Source organism: Manihot esculenta, chromosome 13 (assembly GCF_001659605.2).
Source record: "Manihot esculenta cultivar AM560-2 chromosome 13, M.esculenta_v8, whole genome shotgun sequence".
Taxonomy (NCBI): Eukaryota; Viridiplantae; Streptophyta; class Magnoliopsida; order Malpighiales; family Euphorbiaceae; genus Manihot; species Manihot esculenta.
In genome coordinates this window covers 9,142,500-9,162,885 of record NC_035173.2, presented here as the reverse complement: position 1 = coordinate 9,162,885, position 20,386 = coordinate 9,142,500, and positions in this window count along the sequence as shown.

Genomic DNA, 20,386 nt, shown 5'->3' with positions numbered 1-20,386 from the left:
CCCTCTTAAAATTCTCATTTTTTAGGCATCAATAAGACTTGAGGCCTCCTTAACCAAATATGACAAAGAACAAAGGACAGTCAGCTCAATAAAACAAAAGCTAAGCAGGACTAAACTTATTGTTTTGGAAAAATAATTTATATTTAAAAAATATTTCCTACGAAAATTATTCTTTATATTTTTTAATGAAATAATTTATTTTTTATTATTTAATTTTAATTTAAAAAATAAAATTTATATAAAGAGATCTTAAAAAGATTGTGAAAAATGATTTTTTTTTCTTTCTAAAAGAGTAAGTTATTTTCTTTAAAATGATTTATTTTTTTATTAAAAAAATATTTTTTATTAATTAATTTTTTTAATGCTTCAAATATTTAAAAAATATAAAAAATATTTTTTTATAAAATATTTTTTTTGTAAAACAAACAAAATGGTGAATATCACCATTCACAAATGGAAACTTTCATATGACCCACATGAATTACAATGTTCATAAATTTCATATATATATATATATATATATAAGATAGTGAGTATATAACAACATTAAGAAACTAGGTAGCTTTATACGAATTTGAGTCTTTTTATTTTTTATTTTTAAATATTCACTTTCACCCTTTAATTATATTCTTTTTATATATTCTTCATAAGATATTATTAAAAGTGGCTCATGATCTGATTATGTATTTATTTTTAAATTAAAGTAGAATCTTAGATTTTTGCTTATATTTAGGAAATCTGTTTGTTAGCTGTTATAGTGTTGCTATTTTTCAGTCACGTTAGTAAGTTTTTAGCCATTTAATCTGTAATTTCAGTTCTGCAATAGTAGTATATATTTGAATCTCAAATTTAATAAAATTATAAACCTTTCAGATCAGCTCTTCTTATTTTCTGCAAAATCCAGGCTGTTAATAACAGCCGTGATATCAGAGCTCTTTTTTCTTAAGGGATTTATTAGAGACTTGTGAGGCTACTTTTGATTGAGTGTTCACCTAAAACAACCACTAAATCTGCTTCTGGCAATGGAAAGTGAGAGTTCCCTCCCAGTTATGGCTCCACTAGTGTTTGATGGAGAAAACTACCAGGTGTGGGCAGTAAGAATGGAAGCTTTTTTTGAATGCGTGACTTGTGGGAAGCTGTTGAGGAAGATTATGAACTGCCTCCTCTACCATGAAATCCAACCTTGGCTCAAATCAAAACTCACAAGGAGAAGAAGACAAGAAAATCCAAAGCCAAAGCTTGTCTGTAAGATATATGTTTTTCAGAAACAAAGGAAAAGATGTTAAGAGGAAATTTATGAAGGCTAATATATTATTGATGCAAGATTACAGAGAAATATATAGGCATAAAAAATAACAGAATCTCAACAAAATAAGCAAAATAATTATGCATTAATTATGCATATCAGATATGATTGATAGCATATTTGATTATTTCTAGAAAATAGCAACTAAATAACAAATAATGATCTAATCTTCAAACAACCTTCAAAGCAGTTTTTAAGTGAACATTCAACACTCCTCCTTGAGTTAAGAGCAGCAAAGGCCAAGCCTCTCTCTTAAATACTCAAATCTAGCCTTGGAAAGGGATTTAGTCAAAATATCAGCATTTTAAAATATTGAATTGCAGTGCACCAAACTTCACCATTCTTTTGAACTTCCCTAAGAAAATACAACTTAATCTTGAAATGCTTGATTTTTCCATGAAATATTGGATTATTTGCTATCGAAATTGTAGCCTAGTTGTCAACATAAACTTTTGTGCTTCTTTTTTCTTCCATAGATAAGTCAGCTAACAATTTCCTTATCCACAAAGCTTGATTTACTGCCAAAGTAGCTGCAACATATTCTGCTTCAACTGTGGATTGAGCTATCACATCTTGCTTCTTGGAGCACCAGGAGAATACACCAGAACCAAAGCTAAAACAGTAACCTGAAGTGCTTTTCATGTCATCTAAGCAACCACCCCAATCGCTATCAGAAAAACCATGGAAATTAAAATTCTGGACTTGACTGAACTTAATACCATAGTTTACTGTGCCTTTAATATATCTAATTATGCGTTTTGCTGCTTGAAGATGAATCTCACTAGCACAATGCATGTATCTTGATAGCAAACTTACATCATGCATGATGTCGGGTCGGGTTGCAGTTAGATACAATAGACAGCCTATTAAACTCCTGTACAACACCTCATCTACCTTTTTAGCTCCATCTTCTTTGCAAAATTTCTCCTTCAGATTCATTGGAGTTGTGGTTGACTTGCAATCCTCCATCTTGAACTTGTTTAGAATCTCCTTGGCATATTTTTGTTGGCAAATAAAAACTTCATTTTCTTTTTGAAGCACCTCAATTCCAAGGAAATATGACATTTCTCCAAGATCTGTCATTTCAAACACCTCCATCATCTCTGCCTTGAATTGATCTATCAATCTTCCATTGTTACCTGTTATTAATAGATCATCAACATACAAAGATATTATAAGTATATCTGTTTCTATTTTCTTAACTTATAGAGTGAATTCACTCAAGCTTTTCTCAAAGCCTAAGCTTAGAAGATGAGAATCAATACGGCTGTACCAAGCCCTAGGGGCTTGCTTCAAGCCATATAAGGCTTTTCTCAAATGATATACTTTATCTTCATCTCCATTAACCAGAAAACCTTCGGGCTGCTCCACAAAAATTTCTTCTTCCAAGTAGCCATTTAGAAAGGCTGACTTTACATCAAGTTGATGAACTTTCCATCCCTTTTGTGCAACTATAGCCAATAGCATTCTGATTGTATCAAGACGGGCCACAGGAGCGAAAGTTTTTGAGAAATCAACTCCAAACATCTGGGCATAGCCTTTGACTACCAGTCTTGCTTTATGTTTGTTGATAGATCCATCGAAATTCAGCTCTGCCCGATATACCCATTTTACTCCAATGGCCTTCTTATGAGTTGGTCTATCTACAAGCTCCCATGTGTCACTTTTCTCAATCATTCTCAGCTCCTCCATTGCTGAAACCCATTTTTTGTCTAAAACAGCATCGGCAAATTTTTATGGTTCCATGATAGCCACATTGCACCTGTGATAAATGTCTTCAAGTGATCTTGTGCCCCTTACTGGTTCATCATCAATAGCATCATCATGATTTTCAATGTTCTTTGGAATTTCATTTTTTTTTCAGTATCATTCCAATTCCATTTTTTGTCTTCCAGAAATCTCACATCTCTGCTGGTTATAACTTTATCTGCTTGGGCTAGATAAACTCTGTAGGCTTTTGATGTGTTGCTATAGCCTACAAAGATTCCTGCTTCTGCCTTTCTATCAAGCTTATCTCTTTTCACCTGAGGCACATAAGAAAAACACAAGCATCCAAATATTTTTAAATTTAACAGAAACGGTTTATATCCAAACCAAGCCTCAAAAGGAGTTTTATTCTTCAAAACTTTAGTGGAAAGCCTATTGAGTAAAAATATTGCAGTACTTGCAGCTTCTGCCCAAAATTTCTTCGGTAATTCCATCTTATGCAGCAAGCATCTTGTCATCTCCATTATCACTCTATTCTTTCTTTCGCTTACTCCGTTTTGTTGCGGAGTGTATGGTGCCGTCAATTGATGTTTAATTCCTGCTTCTTTACAAAATTTGTTGAATTTATCAGATGTGTATTCCGTGCTGTTATCGGATCTTATGACATGTAATTCACATCCACTTTGATTTTCAACCCATGTTTTGAACTCCCAAAAAATACTAGCAACATCATATTTGGATTTTAAAAAACATATCCAACAGAATCTTGTACAATCATCAATGAATGTAATATAATACTTACTACCATTCAATGATGATATTTTAAGTAGACCTTCAACATCTGTATGTACAAGTTCCAGCTTCTGAGTTGCTCTCCATTCTGTTCTTTATGGAAAAGGCAATCTGGTCTATTTTCCATATTGACAGGCTGCACACATCGGCAAATCTTTCTCCAAATCTGGTAAACCTCTCACCATTTGAGTTTTCTTCATGAAGAGTATGATATTATGATGAAAGTGCCACAATCTTTTATGCCAAAGCATAATATTGATGTCTCTTTGTGCAACAAAGGTTTGTTCTTGTTCCAGCATGTCAAGAACAAAACTTTTGCCTTTCATTTTGATCCTAAACACCTCTCTTCCTTTAGGATCAATAATTGTGCAGCATTTTTTTTCTAAAAAACACTTCATAATCTTTTTCTAGCAGCTGCCCAATACTCAACAAGTTTCAATCAATATCCGGTACAAATAAAACTTCAGAAATGAGTTTCTGACCTGATAGGCTTTCTATGGACACGGTTCCTTTGCCTCTTGCAGCAATACGTTCACCATTACCAATTTTGACTTTGGTGATGATGCTTGTGTCAAGCTTCTTAAATAACTCCCGATCATATGTCATATGATTTGTGCAGCCGCTGTCTATAAGCCATCCTTCAGAGTTGTCTGTAGCAACACATGACGCTACAAATAAGTGCTCCTCTTGATTTTCATCAACGACAGCCTTAGCCTCAACCTCTTCTTGTAGTTTGCCCTTGCATACTCTTTCAATATGTCCTAACTGACCACATTTATTGCATTGGACATCTGGTCTCCACCAACACCTTTGTTGAGAGTGATTTGTTTTTTTACAGTAAAGACATGGTGGATAATTTTTGGCATTTCTTATCCTCTGTGTCAGTTTTCCATCTCCAGTTCGAGAATGCGCTTGATAAGCACCTTCTACAGATACTTCATTCCTCATAAGCCTCCTTTGCTCCAAAGCCTGTAAAGGATTTAAAAGTTCTGCCAAGGTAATACTTGATAGATCTTTAGAATTCTCCAAAGATGAGATTGTTGCTTCATATTTCTCAGGTAATGTAACTAGGATTTTCTGAATAATTCATTCGTCAGAAAAATCCTTGCCAAAAAGTCTCACTTTATTGGCAATATCGAGAAGTCTGTCAGCGTACTCCTTTGTCGTTTCTGATTCTTTCATCCTTTGCGTTTCAAATTCACAAATTAAATTCATGACTTGTATATTATCTAACCTTTCATTTCCTCGATACTCCTTTTCAAGATATTTCCATATTTCTGCAGCAGACTTCTTTTGCATAATTCTATTGAGAATCGAGGGCAAAACAGCGAAAAACAGGCAATTCATGGCTTTAGCTTTTCTTGTCACCTTCTCTTTATGAATCTTGATTTGAGCCATTGTTGGGTTATTTCCAAGTGGTGGAACATCATAATCTTCTTCTACAGCCTCCCATAGATCATAAGCTTTGAGGTAAGTGTCCATCCTAACAACCCAAGCTTTGTAATTAACTCCATCAAATATTGGTGGAGTAATTGCACCAAAACTGGACCCTCCCTCCATCTCACGGGTTGGTGTTTGGGTTTGATTTTGGTTCACCCAATCTCACAGGTCCTTTAAGATAATAGCTCTAATACCACTATGTAAGATATATGTTTTTCAGAAACAGAGAAAAAGATGTTAAGAGGAAATTTATGAAGGCTAATATATTATTGATGCAAGATTACAGAGAAATATATAGGCATACAAAATAACAGAATCTCAACAAAATAAACAAAATAATGATGCATACCAGATATGATTGATAGCATATTTGATTATTCCTAAAAAATAACAACTGAATAACAAATAATGATCTAATATTCAAACAACCTTCAAAGCAGTTCTTAAGTCAACATTCAACATTGTCTCTTTGCTACAGTTTCTCCAACTATTTCCAGTAGAATCATGACATGTAGCTTAGCTAAGGACATCAGGGACCTTCTCAAGAGAGAGTATCAAGGAGATGAAAGAATCAAAGGGATGAAGGTGTTAGAATTTAATTAGAGAATTTGAGATGCAGCATATGAAGGAATCATAAACTATAAAAGACTACTCAATTAGGCTGATTAGTATTGCAAATAAGATAAGAATACTTGGAACTGAGCTCACTGATACTAGAATAGTTTAAAAAATTCTTGTATCTTTACTTGAATGATTTGAGGCAACCATTGCTTCCTCGAAAAATTCTAAATATTTGTCAAAAATTAGTTTGGTAGAATTATTGAGTTCACTTCAAGCATAGGAACAAAGAAGATTGATGAGATGAGAGGGAATTATTAAAGGTTCTTTGCAAGTAAAGTTGCAGCTGAATTCTGGAGGTAGAAGTAAGAAGTGGAAAAGAAAGAAAGAAAGTGCCAAAAACTCTGAAAGCGTAGCAATTGAAAATAACACTAACACTGCAAGCAGCAACAAAGGGGGAAAATATGCTCCATGTCAATGTTATGGCAGAAAGAATCATCCTTACTACACATGTTGGAGAAAGACTTACATGAGATGTAGAAAGTGTCAGAAATTTGGACATGCAGAGATTATTTGCAAGGAAAAGGAGACATAGCAGCAAGGAGATGCTCAAGTTGCAAATCAACAATAGCCTGAACAACTCTTTGTTGTATCATGTTTTGCATCCAGTATTGTGAGTGACAGTTGGCTCATTGATAGTGGTTGTACAAACAACATAACCAGTGATGAAAAGCTCTTTAGGGAGCTTGATAGATCAGCAAAATCAAGGGTCAAAATTGGAAATGGAGACTATATCTCAGTAAAATGAAAAGGAATTGTTGCCATTAAAAGTTTTTCAGATACAAAACTAATTTCTGAGGTTTTTTATGTTCCTGAAATTGATCAAAATTTGCTGAATGTTGGACAATTGAGGATTCAAAATATTATTTGAAGATAAATTATACCTGATTATTGATCCAAGTGGTCAGGAATTATTCAAAATTAAGATGCAGGATAAAAGTTTTTCTTTGAATCCATTGGAGGTGGAGCATGTGGCATGCTCAAGTCAGCTTACTATTGTAGAAACCTGGCACAAAATGCTGGAACACTTCCATCACAGAGCATTGCTATTTATGCAAAAAAAAAATGAATTTCACCAAATCTGGAGCAGAATCTCTCAAGCTACAAGGCTTGTTTATTCGGCAAGCAAATTAGATTTCCATTTAAGAAGTCTACATGGAGAGCTATAGAGAAATTATAGTTGATTCATACCGATCTCTGTGGTCCACAAACAATTCCATCATTGAATGGCAGCAGGTATTATATTGTTTTCATTGATGATTTAACAAGGATGTATTGAATTTACTTTTTGAAGTCTAAGTCAAAAGTTGTTTAAATTTTTTTGAAGTTCAAAAATTGGATTGAGACTCAAAGTGGTTGCAAGATTCAGGTCATTAGATCATATAATGGAACTGAATATACTTCTAAAAACTCAATTTTTTTGTAAAGAAGTCAGAATTGAGCATCAATTTACTGTCACTTCCTCTTGACAATAAAATGGAGTTAGTGAAAGGAAAAATAGAACGATCATAGAGCTGACTAGATGCTTATTGCATGAGAAAAATCTACCTTAAAAATTTTGAGTAGAAGTAGCAAATATAGTTGTTTTCTTGCTGAATAGGCTACCTATAAGGGCACTTGAGAAGAAAACTCCATTTGAGGCTTAGCATGGTGTTAAACCTATCCTAAAAAAACCTTAAAATATTTGAATGCATTTGTTTTTCTTATGTTCCACAAGTAAAGAGGGACAAACTTGATGAGAAGGCTGAACCTGGGATTTTCATTAGATACAACCTAGTTTCTAAAGCTTACAAAATTTTTCAACCTCAATCAGAGAAGATAGTGACAAACAGAGATATCCAATTTGCTTGAACCTGAACAATGGGATTGAAATGAGGAATCTCAAGTCAAACAACAGAATGCACCATTAGAGCCTGATAAATTAGAAGATGAACATCTTGTCAGGGGAGCAAGGTTACTTTCAAACATTTATCAAAGTTGCAATGTTGCTGTTTTTGAATCTACTAGATATGAGGAAGCAAAAATGCATCAAAGATGGATAGATGCAATGGAAGAGGAGTTGACTATGATAGAAAAAAAAAACCAGACCTAAAAGCTTGTGGAGAGGCTCGAAGATAGAAAAGTAATTTGGGTCAAATGGGTCTTCAGGACTAAATTTAATCCTGGCTTAGTGAACAAGCACAAGCTATACTAGTGGTGAAAGGTTATACACAAGTTTGGAGAGTAGATTTCTTTGAGACTTTTGCCCCAATAGCCATATTAGATACAATCAAAATGCTTTTGGCTTTAGCAGCACAAAAAGGCTAAATGATTTTTCAAATGGACGTGAAGTCTGCTTTTTTTAATGGTTTACTACAAGAAGAAATTTATGTTGAGTAGCCAGTAGGTTTCAGTGTACCAGAACATGAAGAGAAGGTCTATTATTGCTAGAGTGTACAGTTCCTCAAACTGAAACGGTTGAGTCAGATGTTGTTCACCCGCCGCCGCTATTTTGACTAGTAAATCTGCCTCTTCATTGTCACCTCTAGCCACCTGGCGAAACTCGTAGCCGCCCTACTCGTCTTTAATCCTCTCCATTAAAGACCGAACCTTTTCCTCGTATTTGACAAGGTTCAGTTTTCAAATTTTAAATTGTCCCTGACACTGATTAACAACCAACTGTGAGTCACTAAAAATAGTAGAATTTTGTATACCTAATTTCTTGATGATTCTCAAAGCCATTATTACAGTCTCGTACTTGGCTAAATTGTTGGTAGCATTGAAGGTGAGTTTTACCACATATCGAAGCTTTATACCGGTTTGACTCTGCAAAAGTATCTCAATTCCAGAACCCCCGGTTCTGCAAGCTCCATTCGCTCAAACCTTCCACTCCTCCATGGCTGATTCAGGAGATTCTGAAGGTTCTAACGGCGGAGTCATTTCTGCGATAAAATTGGCTACTACTTGGACTTTCATGGCCTTTCTGGAGACATACCTGATATCAAAGGCTGACAATATTACCGCCTAGGTGGATAGCCGCCTTGAAAGCTTCAGCTTATGTAGAACCTTTTGCAAAGGATAATCTGTCCTGACTTCTATGGTTTGTGACTCAAAGTATGGATGCAGATTTATGGCTAACATCAGGACTGCAAATGTCAACTTTTCAACTCTGTCCCTTCAAGACTTAGCTGGCATAATAGACTGGGTTTTATTCTCCATTGTTCTTATGAATGAGTACCGAGCAAACTATTTTCTGCATCACAAATAAGTATAGAAACAAAACCTCGCCCTCAACAGGCGAGCTTAGCAATAGGGGAGATGATAAAAAGGTTTTTAAACTTTCAAATACTTCTGCACATTCTTTCCCCCACACAAACTTACTTTTGTCTTTTAAGGTTTTAAGAAATGGGAGACATCTTCTGACTGAGCATGATATAAACTAACCTAGAGCTATGACTCACCCATTCAACTTCTACACTTCATTAATGGTTTTAGGCACTTTCATGTTTTGGATGACGCTAATCTTTTTGGGGTTTGCCTCTATACCTCTTTTTGAAACTATATACTCTAAAAACTTTCCAACTTTTACCCCGTAGGTGCACTTTTCAAGGTTTAATTTCATACCTGTCTTGTTTAGCGCATCAAAGACCTTCCGGATATCATCCGGATGGTCTTTCAAGGATCAGCTCTTTACCACCATGTCATCCACATATACTTCGACTGTTCACCCCGCCATGTCTTTGAAAATGCCTAACACCAGCCTTTGGTAAATCACCCCTGCATTTTTTAGTCCAAATGGTATCACCTTGTAGCAGAAAACTCCTTTATATGTAACGAACGCAGTCTTCTATGCATCTTCGATGTCCATCATGATTTGGTGGTAACCTAAAATAGCGTCAAGAAAGGAAACCACTGTGTGACCCGAGGTCGAGTCTACTAACCTGTCGATAGATGGTAATGGTTAATGATCTTTTGGGCATGCTTTGTTCAAGTCAGTAAATTCTATGCATATTCTCTATTTCCCGTTGGCTTTCTTTATTAGGACCACATTGGCGAGTGATAGAACATAATTTAGTCCATTTTATTATGATGTTATTGATGTTAATTTACATATTTTCTGCCTAATTTAGTGCTTTTGATCATATTCTGCAGAAAATGGTGTAAAGAAACAATTTGAAGAAAATACTCCTAAAACTGCCTTAATTGGAGCAAAGCAGAGCAAGCATGCCAAAGTGCAACTGAAAGGAGCCAAATAAGGAAACCAATTTGAAATTCAAATTTCAAATCCTTAAGAGAATTCAAAATTCAAATTCAAGATTCAGCTCATTAAGGAAAGTGCTAAATAAAGAAAGTGCAGTCAACAGAGCAGTTTGAAATTCAAGATTTTTAAGAATCTCTTTCCTTATTCAAGAAGCCAAATCTTCAAGATGCACATTCAGATTTTGAAATTCAGATTCAGCTTTTCAAAGAAGCCAAAGAAGACATACTTACCCACCAAGTCTTGTACATTCAAAATTCAAAATTCAAAGTGAGGCTCCACCTCATTAATGTGCAAGATATGGGGCAGCACCTTGGGCAACACTTGGGCATCACGTGGGCATCAACTTGGGCAGCAGCTAGGGCATCACAAGAACTCTATAAATTCATCTCAAAGGCTGCCGCACAGCCCCATAAGGACCTCCACTCCCATTTGGCCAAGAAGGGCAGCCGCGCGCCTCTCCAAGCTTCTCCACCATTCGGTTTTTCATCTTCTTCTTTTCTTTTTGTTTTTAGTTTTTATTTCAGCCATGAGAGGCTGAAACCTTTTATTCTAGTTGAAGTTTAGTTGAAGCTTTGGTTGTTTTATGGATTGTGAGATCTGAACATAAGTTGTTATCTTTGATTTATTCAATATTTATGCAATTTCATGCTTCATTTCAATATTGCTTTGTTGTTTAGATCTACGTTGATTCTTGATTGCAAAGTAATAATATGTTAGTTTGGATGATTTAAGTCCGTAATTGCTTGGATTGTTCAAACATAAGAAAACTTGGTGTAAAAACTAAAGAAATTGTATGATCTAGCAACATCTCAAGCGTTTGGGTAGCTAGGATTGGATCTCTCTATTTCTTAATGCAATTGACAGTTGTTTGTTGCCTGAGGCCCAAGGACGTTCCTTGGCAACTTGTTGATTAGTGATTAATTAGAGGACGTTCCCTAATTGATTTATTCCTAAGGAGAGATAATGGTGTTGAGAGGCGTCCTCCATCTCCATAATTAATCTATTGAATCAACTAAGGGAAACTAAGTGTCAATGATCAATCCCAATAACTAAAGTGGATCCAATTCTTCAACTAGAGCTTTATCATTATTGATTTGTCTTTATTTTTATTATTCGCTTTTCCTTATTGTTTTGCTTTCATTATTAGTTTAACTGAAACAATCCCAAAACTCCCCTTTTACTTTAATTGCAGTCTGCTTTTATTTTGCTTTCAGTTTATTTCTCTCTTAGTTTATTTACTTTCAGCTTAATTACTTAGTCTTAAAAAGGAAAATAGGTGAGTATCAATTCTCTGTGGATACGATCCTTTCACCACTATCTACAGTTGTAAGATTGTTGATAACTAGAAAGGTTATTTTTTACAAGCTTCGACAACCGCGAGTCAAAAATTGGCACCGTTGCCAGGGAGTTCATCTAACTTGTTTATTTTTCTTTCATGACCAGATCTAGGAGACCATACAATCTGAATCTGCGCAGGAACAACCACCATCGCAGATCCCATCTCTGAAGCCTCTCCATCGCATCATCAAGCCGCAGATCACTCTTCTGAAACATCTCCATCGCACATCTCACTTTCTCTTCACCATTCGGATTGCCCATCCTTTCACCAAAGCAAGTCACCATCGCAGAACTGATTCATGGATGAGGAAAGTACATCTGTTCTCTATTCTCAGATTTCTGAACTAACCTCTGTTATGAAAAGTTTTGTTATAGGTCTAGCTCAACAAGCCCAACAACTTTAGCGAATCAGACCATGTGGGATTTGCGCATATGTAGGACACCCAACTGATCGATGTCCTACTCTTTATGAGTATGACCAACAAATGCATGGATTTGGAGGATTCTATGTGTAACGACCCGAAAATCGGACCGCTACCGACGCTAGGATCCGGGTCGACTTAAGGCCGCCGGGACCCGTAGCAAGCCTGACATATAACCTGTAAACCTGTTTAATCCCATACATGATCAAGAAAATACATAAAAATTTAAACTTTTCTTTCATTCATCCAACTCAACCTGAACATACATGTATATAGTCATCATCATAATCCTGATCCCTCTGTGGGATCTCAACAATGCCTCAAAAGGCAATACAACATGAGATGAGTTGGCTTCCATAACATTATAAAACATTTTGATCATGTAATAAAAGGGATACCTCAATACATAATGTCAAGCACAATATCTAATCCTCAATATCATTACACATAACATAACTATAATATACTGAAAACTCTTACATTACATCATAATACAACTGTCATGTCCACAACTAACTATTACATACACTCTTCATATCTCTGGCTAACCTCCTGGTCTACCCTGTACCTGCACATCTGGGGTTAGGGGAGAGGGGTGAGCTACAAAGCCCAGTGAGCAGAATAGTGGAAACAATATATTAAAATTTCATGCTTTCGTGGAATGCAACACATCACAACAAATCACGTCTCGGATGGTATTGTCACCAATAGTCCTCTATATAGTCCAACTGTGCCGGGACGTAGAATGGGTACAACCGGTCTTTCCCTTAACATAACATATCATACAGTCCAACTGTGCCAGGGACGTAGAATGGGTACAACCTGGACTTCCTCTTACATCGTGTCAGGGACGTAGAATGGGTACAACCTGGACTTCCATACCATATCATGCCATAACATCATCATATCATATGAGGACTAAAGGGTCATCCAATAACCAATCCACATCAATCATCATAAATGCAATGCAACATAATCGTGAATACTAATGCAAACAACCTACTATATCTCATGGCATTCATGATCCATGGATCATGCTCAAAATTTATATTTCATTTATTTTAAAACTTAAGGTTTATTCCACTCACCTCTAGCTAGCTCTGACAACTCTGTAGCAGCTGGCTCACTGCTGGGGTCCTCGGTTCCTCGGGTCCGAACCTACACAGGTGGACTCCAATGAGGGACCAAACATACATAAACATAACTCTAATATACTCCCCAAAAACCCCCTATAACATCATGAAAACATCACATAAAAACATGCAAGAAATGGCTGAACAGGGCACTTTCGGCGGCAGGTTCGGCGGCCGAAAGTCCCTCCAGAGCCGAAAGTCAGGCAGGTTCGGCGGCACCTTCGGCGGCCGAACCTCCCAGACAGATCCAAAAGTCTTCTTTCGGGGGCAAGCTTCGGCAGCCGAATGCTGCCTCCACAAGGGGGTTCGGCTGCCGAAAGTCCCTTCGGCGGCCGAACCTGAGTTTCTCCCGAATGGCAGAAACTCAGTTCTCCTATGCACATTTCGCCTCCCAAGCTCAAATCATGCATACCATTCAACCAAAACATGCATACAAGCTCCTAGGGGCCTCAAACAAACATATACCCCATCTACAACACTTCAAACATACTCAAACATGCCACATTGTTCAAAAATCACATAAAACCTAACATAGCTCAACTAACTCAAACATGCATTTCTACCCCATAAAACTTCATAAAACTTATTTAAAACATACTATGAGCTTAAGATCGGCTCTTACCTCTTGAAGATCGAGGGTTGAGGAGATCTAAACTTGGAGATGGGAGAAGTTCCAACTTTTGGTCTCCAAGCTCCAAAACTCGTTCTAAGCTCAAAGATCTTCAAAACCAAAGTTATAAACTTGTAAAAATCATGGAAAAAGGAAGGAAAAACTCAAGATTGGGGGAGGATGGCGGAATGCTCACCTTGGCCGAAATGGGGAGAAAAAGCTCGCCCATTTTCGGCTAAGGGACCCTTTTATAGGTGGCTGGCCAGGCCACGTTCGGGGGCCGAATGTGCCTCCGCATCCATGCCATGTTCGGCTGCCGAACTTGACTTTCGGCGGCCGAACCTGAACTTCCCTCACTCATGCTTTCGGGGGCCTAACGTGCCTCCAAAACGCATGCATGTTCGGCGGCCGAACTTGACTTTCGGCGGCCGAACCTGGGTTTTCCTCCAAAGACTTTTCATGCAAAGCTCATTAAATTTTCATACTTAAAACCATGAAATACCTTAAAACATTTTAAGAAAACATGTTTCTACCCTACTAGAGGCTTCCGACATCCGAGATTCCACCGGACGGTAGGAATTCCGATACCGGAGTCTAGCCGGGTATTACATTCTTCCCCCCTTAAGAACATTCATCCCCGAATGTACCTCAACTAGCACACGTAGCATGGCATAACACATAACATACATACAAGGCACATAAACACAAAGAGATCTAACCTTAAAAGAGATGAGGGTACTGCTGGAGCATAGACTCCCGTGTCTCCCAAGTGCATTCTTCCAAGTTGTGGTGGTTCCACAGGACTTTCACCATCGGGATTTCCTTGTTCCTTAACTTTCTGATCTGGGTGTCTATGATCCGTACTGGCTGTTCAACATAGGTGAGATCCTCTTGGACCTCTACATCAGGCTCATTAAGAACCTTGCTCGGATCTGACACAAACTTCCTCAACATCGAAACATGGAAAACCGGATGGATTCTTTCCAATGAAGCAGGTAAATCCAGCTTGTACGACACATTCCCAATCTTTTGCAAGATTTCAAAGGGTCCTATGTATCGTGGGGCTAGTTTACCTTTCTTCACGAAGCGAACCACTCCCTTCATAGGAGACACTTTGAGCAATACCAGATCCCCCTCCTGAAACTCTAACTGCCGTCTGCGGATGTCTGCATAACTCTTCTGTCTGCTTGCAGCAGTCTTGATCCTTTCTCTGATTATGGGTACTACCCTGCTGGTGATCTCAACAAGTTCAGGCCCTGCCAAGGCCTTTTCTCCCACCTCTTCCCAGCAAACAGGTGATCTGCACTTCCTTCCGTATAAAGCTTCATATGGAGCCATCCCGATGCTAGCATGATGGCTGTTATTGTAGGCAAACTCTACCAAAGGTAGATGCTGCCTCCAAGAACCGCCAAAGTCCAGCACACACATTCTGAGCATATCCTCTATGGTCTGGATGGTCCTTTCTGACTGTCCATCAGTCTGGGGGTGGAAGGCAGTACTGAAATCCAACCTGGTACCCATGGCATTCTGCAAACTCCGCCAAAACCTGGAGGTGAACTGGGGCCCTCTATCTGACACTATCGAAACAGGAACCCCATGCAGCCTGACAATCTCATCCACATATACCTGCGCCAACTTGTCTACAGAGTAGCCACTCCTGACAGGAATGAAGTGAGTAGATTTGGTGAGTCTGTCCACGATCACCCATATGGAGTCCACTCTGTTGGACGCCGCCGGTAACCCCACTACGAAGTCCATAGCTATATTTTCCCATTTCCATTCTGGAATAAGTAGCGGGTTAAGCATTCCAGCTGGCTTCTGATGTTCTAGCTTCACCCTCTGACACACTTCGCAGGCTGACACAAACTGTGCCACTTCTTTCTTCATAGCTGGCCACCAATAAACCTTCTTTAGATCTTGATACATCTTGGTGGCTCCGGGGTGAATGCTGTATCTTGCATTATGAGCTTCTCTCATAATGTCTCCTTTTAGCCCAATGTCATCTGGTACACATAGTCTGCTCCCATAGCGGAGGATCCCCTTGCTGTCGAATCTGAACTCACTATCATTGCCTGACTGAACAGTCCTGGCAATCTTCACTAACTCCGGGTCCTCATGCTGTTTCTGAGCCACCTGCTCCAGAAACACGGGTGCCACTCTCATCTGGGCCACCAAGGCACCTGTACCAGACAACTCCATCTGTAGACCTTCCTCAATAAGCTTGTAGAACTCCTTCACCACTGGCCTCCACTCTGCCGATATGTGGGATAAACTGCCTAGTGACTTCCGGCTTAGGGCGTCTGCCACGACTGTAACGCCCCGAAAATCGGACCGCTACCGGCGCTAGGATCTGGGTCGACTTAAGGCCGCCGGGACCCGTAGCAAGCCTGACATAAAACCTGTAAACCTGTACAATCCCATACATGATCAACAACATGCATAAAAATTTAAACTTTTCTTCATACGTACTGTCATCAACTAACTCAACCTGTGCATACTCTGATCATATACATAACATAGTCCCTCTGTGGGATCTCATCAAGCCTTAAAGGCAAAACAACCTGAGTTGAGTTAGTTTACATAAACATCATAACATAAGATCATGTATATACAAGGGATTAACAACACATTATGGTCAAGCACAACTCTATCCTCAATAACCTCATTACATAACATCCTGAACATTTTTACATTACATCATAATACATTTGTCATGTCCACAAACTAACTATTACATACATATGACCTTTTCCTTGTCTTGCCTTCTCTATCTATCCCGTACCTGCAAACCTGGGGGTTAGGGGAGAGGGGTGAGCTAGATGCCCAGTGAGTAGAACTGTAAAAAAGAATATTAAAAACATGCTATCATGGAATGCGTCACTGCACAAATAAATCACACCACGGATGGACTGATTCAAAAATCCCTCAACTCCATGCCCGGCCCTATTATGGGCACCACAGGACTTCATATTGCCCGGCCCTATTATGGGCACCACAGGACTTCGTACTCGGAGTTATTGCCCGGCCCTATTATGGGCACCACAGGTCTTCGTATTGCCTGGCCCTATTATGGGCACCACAGGACTTCGTATATAGAAGGCTAATGAATCATCCTAATGTCCATCCACTATCATCTATCACAACAATACAATGCGGCATAGTCGTGAATTCTAATGCAAACAACCTATAATATGATCATGATGCATGAAGCATGATAAAATCATTTCATTTCTTAATTTAAAATGTTAAGTTTAGTTCCACTCACATCTGGCTGACTCTGACAAACTCTGTAGCAGCTGGCTCACTGCTGGGGTCCTTGGTTCCTCGGGTCCGAACCTACACAGGTGGACTCCAATGAGGGACCAAACATACAAAAACATAACTCATATATATTCCCCAAAAACCCCCTAAAACATCCTGAAAACATCACATGAAAATATGCATGAAATGGCTGAACAGGGCACTTTCGGCGGCACCTTCAGCGGCCGAAAGTCCTGGACAGAGACGAAACTCAGGTAGGTTCGGCGGCACCTTCGGCGGCCGAAAGTCCCAGACAGAGACAAAAGTCTCTTTTCGGGGGCAACTTCGGCAGCCGAAAGGCCTGCCTCCCCAGCCATGTTCGGCGGCCGAAAGTGCCTTCGGCTGCCGAACCTGGTTTCTGCCAAAGGGCAGAAACTTGGCTCCTTTGTGCATTCTCACCACCAAACTTCACCAATCATGCATATATCTCAACCAAATCATGCATACAAGTTCCTAGGGGCCTCAAACATGCATATACCCCATCTACAACACTTCAAGCATACTCAAATATGCCACATTGTTCATAAATCACATAAAACCTAACATTTACTTAGAAACTCATACAACCCTATACATGCCATTCTACCCCATAAAACTTCATAAAACTTGTTTAAATCATACATTGAGCTTAAGATCAGCTCTTACCTCTTGAAAATCGAGGGTTGAGGAGATCTAAACTTGGAGATGGGAGAAGTTCCAACTTTTGGTCTCCAAGCTCCAAAACTCGTTCTAAGCTCAAAGATCTTCAAAACCAAAGTTATAAACTTGTAAAGATCATGGAAAAAGGAAGGAAAAGCTCAAGATCGGGGAAGGATGGCGGAATGCTCACCTTGGCCGAAATGGGGAGAAAAAGCTCGCCCATTTTCGGCTAAGGGACCCTTTTATAGGTGGCTGGCCAGGCCACATTCGGGGGCCGAATGTGCCTCCGCATCCATGCAAATGTTCGGCGGCCGAACCTGACTTTCGGCGGCCGAACCTTGACTTCCCTAACTCATGCTTTCGGGGGCCTAACGTGCCTCCAAAACGCATGCATGTTCGGCGGCCGAACTTGACTTTCGGCGGCCGAACCTGGGTTTTCCTCCAATGCTATTTTCATGCAAAAACTCATTTAGTTTCATACTTTAAAACCATTAAAAACATGAAAGCATTTTATAAAACATGATTCTACCCTTCTAGAGATCTCCGACATTCGAGATCCCACCGGACGGTAGGAATTCCGATACCGGAGTCTAGCCGGGTATTACATTCTCCCCCCCTTAAGAACATTCGTCCCCGAATGTTCCTCACTAGCACACATAGCATGGCAAGGAACATAACACACATACAAGGCATATAAACACATAGGGATCTAACCTTAAAAGAGATGAGGGTACTGCTGGAGCATAGACTCCCGTGTCTCCCAAGTGCATTCTTCCAAGTTGTGGTGGTTCCACAGGACTTTCACCATCGGGATTTCCTTGTTTCTTAACTTTCTGATCTGGGTGTCTATGATCCGCACTGGCTGTTCAACATAGGTGAGATCCTCTTGGACCTCCACATCAGGCTCATTAAGAACCTTGCTCGGATCTGACACAAACTTCCTCAACATTGAAACATGGAAAACCGGATGGATTCTTTCCATCGAAGCAGGTAAATCCAGCTTGTACGACACATTCCCAATCTTTTGCAAGATTTCAAAGGGTCCGATGTATCGTGGGGCTAGTTTACCTTTCTTCCCGAAGCGAACCACTCCCTTCATTGGAGACACCTTGAGCAATACCAGATCCCCCTCCTGAAACTCTAACTGTCTTCTACGGACGTCTGCATAGCTCTTCTGTCTGCTTACAGCAGTCTTGATTCTTTCTCTGATTATGGGTACCACCCTGCTGGTGATCTCTACTAACTCAGGCCCTGCCAAGGCCTTTTCTCCAACTTCCTCCCAGCAAACAGGTGATCTGCACCTCCTTCCATACAAAGCTTCATATGGAGCCATCCCGATGCTAGCATGATGGCTGTTGTTGTAGGCAAACTCCACCAAAGGTAGATGCTGCCTCCAAGAACCGCCAAAGTCTAGCACACACATTCTGAGCATATCCTCGATAGTCTGGATGGTCCTCTCTGACTGTCCATCAGTCTGGGGGTGGAAGGCAGTACTGAAATCCAACCTAGTACCCATGGCATTCTGCAGACTCCGCCAAAATCTGGAGGTGAACTGGGGCCCTCTATCTGACACTATCGAAACAGGAACCCCATGCAGTCTGACTATCTCATCTACATACACCTGCGCCAACTTGTCCACAGAGTAGCCACTCCTGACAGGAATGAAGTGAGCAGATTTGGTGAGTCTGTCCACAATCACCCATATGGAGTCCACTCTGTTGGACGCCGCCGGTAACCCCACTACGAAATCCATATCTATATTTTCCCATTTCCATTCTGGAATAGGTAGCGGGTTAAGCATTCCAGCCGGCTTCTGATGTTCCAGCTTCACCCTCTGACACACTTCGCAGGCTGACACGAACTGTGCCACTTCTTTCTTCATCGCTGGCCACCAATAAACTTTCTTCAAATCTTGATACATCTTGGTGGCTCCGGGGTGAACGCTGTATCTTGCATTATGAGCCTCTCTCATAATGTCTCCTTTTAGCCCAATGTCATCTGGTACACATAGTCTGCTCCCATAGCGGAGGATCCCCTTACTGTCGAATCTGAACTCGCTATCATTGCCTGACTGAACAGTCCTGGCAATCTTCACTAACTCCGGGTCCTCATGCTGTTTCTGAGCCACCTGCTCCAGAAACACGGGTGCCACTCTCATCTGGGCCACCAAGGCACCTGTACCAGACAACTCCATCTGTAGACCTTCCTCAATAAGCTTGTAGAACTCCTTCACCACTGGTCTCCTCTCTGCCGTGATGTGGGATAGACTGCCTAGTGACTTCCGGCTTAGGGCGTCTGCCACGACATTCGCCTTACCCGGATGATACTGAATCTTGCAATCATAGTCACTCAGCAGCTCCACCCACCTCCTCTGCCTCAGATTCAGATCCCTCTGACTCAAGATGTATTGCAGGCTCTTATGATCTGTAAAGATCTCACATTTCACCCCATAGAGGTAATGCCTCCACATCTTGAGTGCAAAGATTACTGCTGCCATCTCAAGGTCATGTGTGGGGTAATTCAACTCATGCTTCTTCAGCTGCCTAGAAGCGTAAGCGATCACCCTCTCATTCTGCATCAGTACACAACCCAGTCCCACACGGGACGCATCACAAAAGACTGTAAAGTCCTCTCCACTAGATGGCAGAGCTAAACTGGTGCTGAAGTCAACCTCTTCTTAAGCTCTTCGAAACTCTCCTCGCACTGGTCGGTCCACAGAAACTTCTGATTCTTCCTGGTTAGTCTGGTCAGAGGAGCTGCTATCTTTGAGAAGTCCCTGAACGAACCTCCTGTAGTAACCTGCCAAACCCAAGAAACTTCTGATCTCTGTCACTGAAGTGG